Source organism: Salvelinus sp. IW2-2015, linkage group LG4p (genome assembly GCF_002910315.2).
Source record: "Salvelinus sp. IW2-2015 linkage group LG4p, ASM291031v2, whole genome shotgun sequence".
In the NCBI taxonomy this organism is placed as follows: domain Eukaryota; kingdom Metazoa; phylum Chordata; class Actinopteri; order Salmoniformes; family Salmonidae; genus Salvelinus; species Salvelinus sp. IW2-2015.
Genome location: NC_036841.1, coordinates 6,876,964 through 6,882,323, shown reverse-complemented (window position 1 = coordinate 6,882,323; position 5,360 = coordinate 6,876,964). Strand labels below are relative to the sequence as shown.

At 40.7% G+C, this 5,360-nt stretch overlaps 1 pseudogene; it reads left to right on the top strand.

The window, feature by feature from the left end:
* The window catches only part of LOC111956884 (olfactory receptor 52Z1P-like), a 5,118-nt pseudogene extending 4,222 nt beyond the window's left edge, over nt 1-896 (top strand).
* Nucleotides 897-5,360: the final 4,464 nt, after the last annotated feature.

The following is a 5,360-nucleotide window of genomic DNA, read 5'->3' as shown; positions in this document are numbered from 1 at the left end:
TACCAGGACCATGGAAAACTCTACTCACTACGAGGTCTTCAGGCTTGCTGCATACGGTGATATCGGACAATTGAAGTATTCTACTTTACTATAGTGACTGTAATATATTATGTCATCATTCTTGCCAATGCTTTGCTTATTGGAGTTATCTGCATTGAAAGAAGCCTTCATGAACCCATGTATCTGTTTCCATGTGCTTTGTTTGTTAATCAGTTGTATGGGAGCACTGCTTTGTTTCCTGCTCTCATGTTTTACTTCTTCTGACACACATGATATTTCCAGATTTATGTGTTGTACACAATGGTTTAACAGAATATAGTAATTTAGCAGTTATGTCCTATGACAGGTACATGTCTATTTGTTATCCTCTACAGTATAACAATATTATGACACCTAAAACCATTTGTGGCTTAATTCTACTGCCCCAAGTGTATTCTTTTTTCCTTAACGCCATCATTATCTCCCTGATTTGCGACTGCAATTTTGTGGTAACGTTCTAGACAGACTGTATTGTGACAACTACTCAGTAGTCAAGCTTGCCTGTTCAAATACTATCTGAATAACATATGGGGTCTTGTTGTCACTGCGCTCTCTTTTTCTTGTACTATACTTCCTACCATATACTCATATGTAAGAATTCTACAAATATGTTTAAAGTCTTCTAAAGAGATGAAACAGAAAGCATTTAACACCTGTACACCACATATAGCCTCTTTGCTGAACTTCTCCTTTGGCTGTTATTTGTGATTCTACAAGGCAGATATGAAACTGCTCATCTTCCACCTATACTTCGCTCTATTTTATTTGTTTATTTTCTAATATGTTCACCACTTTTCAATCCTATTATGTATGGCATAGGATGGTTAATATCAGGCAGGCTTATAAAAAGGTACTAGGCCGTTACCCTAAAACACAACCTGGTTGTAATTTTGATTTGTTTTGATCATCAACCTAATCTCTTGTTCTCCTTGGTATTGCATTCTATTTCTGTGAATTCTTCTGCATTTCCTTTAAATGTATTTTACTGTAGTAAAGTCAAATCAGGGATGCTGCTAGAAGAACAAGAAATGTACGTGTGTTTCAGGGGGGTTGGGGACAGAGTAAAAGGATGTTTCCACAAATGCGCAATAAAGTACTCTTCTAGACATGATGGATCTAGCAGATATTTGAAGAAATGTGAATTAGCAAGTGAAAAACACAGATGTTAAAGATGTGCTGTCAATGTTTGAAGAAGAGGAGCAAATCCTCTATAGTACTATAACTTCAATATAAGTTAAAACAATGAAATCACAAAGACCAGACAACCTAAATTGATAACCTTGACCTGTTCATGTTACAGTGATAYATTTTCTCATAGTTGTWCTCACCAATATAGACGGCTTTTCATTCTCCGGATAACATAATTCATAGCCTAAATCAAACAATATTATACTTTCTATCCTGCACTCATTATWTATTGCATTAAAATGCTAAATACMTTTMTAAAATTGATGTRCTGTTTAGACTGACCATTTCTAATCCATGATGAACTCCTGAAACTCAGCTCCTCACTTGATACTTGTGGGATSAAAAAATWAAGTGCYTGCCTTGGAGTGATAGTCCCCAATACCTGGGGGAAATKTTATATTCTTGGTCAAGGAAACCATATAGAGAAAAACAGATACCATTTTGTAACACAGGCCCTCCATGGGGCMGGTAGCCTAGAGATTTAGAGYTTTGGGCCAGTAACGGAAAGGTTGCTGGTTTTAATCCCTAAACCAGTTAGGTGAAAAATCTGTTGATGTGCCCTTCAGTTTAATTGCTCACTCTGGATAGGAGCGTCTGCTAAATGACTTAAATGTAAATGTTCAAAACCTTTCTTAAATTGTCTAGAAATACAGTAATTCATAAAGAATAGTAGAATAAACAGGGCATGTCTAGCCGATGTGAAATGGCTAGCTAGTTTGCATTTCACACTTGCGTTCAATCGGAGACGTTACCCTCTCTGAGACCAAGGGTAGTTGTTTCCCTTGCTTTGCAAGGGCTGTGGCTTTTGTTAAAACAATGTAGCCTGGTACTCTACACTGTAGAAGTATGTGACATAATTTTCACACTTTAGTCATTTAGCAATCAGGATTAAATGCTCAAGGGAACATCGACAGAATTCTCACCTAGTTGGCTCAGGGATTCAAACCAGCAACCTTTTGGTTACTGGCCCGATGCTCTTGACCGCTAGGCTACCTACCACCCCATCACCAATGGACTGGGCAGGCTACACTCTCTAACATTTTAGCAGGAGTTTGTTTTCCATGTATTGTGCACCATGTACAATAAATAAATAGTTCCGTGAAACCAATCCAAGTCTCTGACAAAGGGTTGGTTTCCCGGACCCAGAGTCTACTCCTGAACTAAACCACACTGTCAATGGAGATTCTCCATTGAGAATATATTTTATTCTAGGACCAGTCTTAATCTGGGTCCTGTTTTCCAGCCCTTAGTCTTGTTCCCAACTGCTGTTGGGAGCCAGGTCCTCGGGGCATGGAGCAGTTTGGCATTGCTGGAACTTAGGGTGCATGGAGGTTCATAGGGGAGAGTAGGTCTGACAGGTAGGCTGGTCCGATGACATTTAGAGCCTAGTAAACAAGGAGAATTTAAAACAAATTTCTTTGAGGGACAGGTAGCCAATGGAGATCAGCAAGTGAATAAAAGGTATGACAATATTTCACAAATTAGCAAATGTTTTACATGTCTGATTTTCCCCATCCTCACCCCCATTCATGATTACACTGAACTAAGTACACAAAACAAAAATATAAATGCAACATGTAAAGTGTTGGTCCTATGTTTCATTAGCTGAAATGAAAGATCCCAGAAAATGTCCATACGCAGAAAAAGCTTATTTCTCTAAAAATGTTGGACAAATGTGTTTACATCCCTGTTAGTAAGCATTTCTCCTTTGCCAAGATAACCCATAAAAAAAGAGAGAGATATACTGGAGGCTGAGACAGGAGGGGTCAGGAGACACTGTGGCCCCATCCGATGATACCCCGGACAGGGCCAACAGGAAGGATATAACCCCACCCACTTTGCCAAAGCACAGCCCCCGCACCACTAGAGGGATATCTTCAACCACTAACTACAATCCTGAGACAAGGCTGAGTATAGCCACAAGAGATCTCCACCACAGCACAAACCAAGGGGGGGCGCCAACCCAGACAGGAAGATCACGTCAGTAACTCAACCCACTCAAGTGACGCACCCCTCCTAGGGACGGCATGAAAGAGCACCAGTAAGCCAGTGACTCAGCCCCTGTAATAGGGTTAGAGGCAGAGAATCCCAGTGGAGAGAGGGGAACCGGCCAGGCAGAGACAGCAAGGGCGGTTCGTTGCTCCAGATCTTTCCGTTCACCTTCACACTCCTGGGCCAGACTACACTCAATCATATGACCTACTGAGAGATAAGTCTTCAGTAAAGACTTAAAGGTTGAGACCGAGTCTGCGTCTCTCACATGGGTAGGCAGACCATTCCATAAAAATGGAGATCTATAGGAGAAAGCCCTGCCTCCAGCTGTTTGCTAGAATTCTAGGGACAATTAGGAGGCCTGCGTCTTGTGACGTAGCGTACATGTAGGTATGTACGGCAGGACCAACTCTGAAAGATAGGTAGGAGCAAGCCCATGTAACGCTTTATGGTTAACAGTAAACCTTGAAATAGTCCTTGCCTTAACAGGAAGCCAGTGTAGGGAAGCTAGCCTGGAGTAATATGATCAAATTTCTTGGTTCTAGTCAGGATTCTAGCAGCCGTATTTAGCACTAACTGAGTTTATTAAGTGCTTTATCCGGGTAGCCGGAAAGTATAGCATTGCAGTAGTCTAACCTAGAAGTAACAAAAGCATGGATTAATTTTCTGCATCATTTTTGGACAGAAAGTTTCAGATTTTTGCAATGTTACGTAGATGGAAAAAAGCTGTCCTTGAAACAGTCTTGATATGTTCGTCAAAAGAGAGATCAGGGTCCAGAGTAACGCCGAGGTCCTTCACAGTTTTATTTGAGACGACTTTCAACCATCAAGATTAATTGCAGATTTAACAGAAGATCTCTTTGTTTCTTGGGACCTAGAACAAGCATCTCTGTTTTGTCCGTGTTTAAAAGTAGAAAGTGTTCAGCCATCCACTTCCTTATGTCTGAACACAGGCTTCTAGCGAGGGCAATTTTGGGGATTCACCATGTTTCATTGAAATGTACAGCTGTGTGTCATCCGCATAGCAGTGAAGTTAACATTATGTTTTCGAATGCAACCCCAAGAGGTAAAATATATAGTGAAAACAATAGTGGTCCTAAAACGGAACCTTGAGGAACACGAAATGTACAGTTGATTTGTCAGGACAAACCATTCACAAAAACAAACTGATATCTTTCCGACGATAAGATCTACACCAGGCCAGAACTTGTCCGTGTAGACCAATTTGGGTTTCCAGTCTCTCCAAAAGAATGTGGTGATCGATGGTATCAAAGGCAGCACTAAGGTCTAGTAGCATGAGGACAGATGCAGAGCCTCGGTCTGACGCCATTAAAAGGTCATTTACCACCTTCACAAGTGCAGTTTCAGTGCTATGATGGGGACTAATGAATTGATTTCAATTGACTGATGTCCTTATCTGAACTGCAACTCAGTAAAACTTTGAAATTATTGCATGTTGCGTTTATATTTTTGTTCAGCTTACGTATTAACCCAGCAAACAGGGGATGTCCTTAAGGACATTTGGAAATGTTCTCATTAGGTCCCTTTTAGGTAGTGTTTCCCAAAGTTGGTCCTTTGCACGTTTAGTTTTTTGCCCTAACACTCCATAGCAGTTTCAAATAATCAAAGCTTGATGATGAATTAGTTCATTATTTGACTCAACTGTGTAGTGCTAGGGCAAAAACCAAAATGTGCACCCCTTGGGGTCCACAGGACCACGTTTGGGAAACATTGCTTTAAGGGTTTGAGCGCGACGTTATCCCACTGACATTCTGAGAAATCTTAGGAACTTTAAAACATGACGTTAACCTCGGGACGGTAAGAGGACGTTCAGTACAGATCCGGTTTGGACGCAGTATAATGCTATAATAATTTATTTTTAAGTCCATTAGGGAACATTATGAAAAGGTTCCTATTTGTGTCTGACATGACGTTATCCGTGGGACATTCAATGACCACAAGGAGACGTTTCATGATGGTCAATGGGACGCCATATGATGGTCCCAAGGGAACGTTTTTTTGGGGACCTTTATCTAGTTCCCTGTAAGTTACCAGGATGTCACTGAGGACCATATCATGACCTTTATTAGGACGTTCTCAGGACTTTAATTTTAGTAATCATTAGGATGCCCTGTGGATGA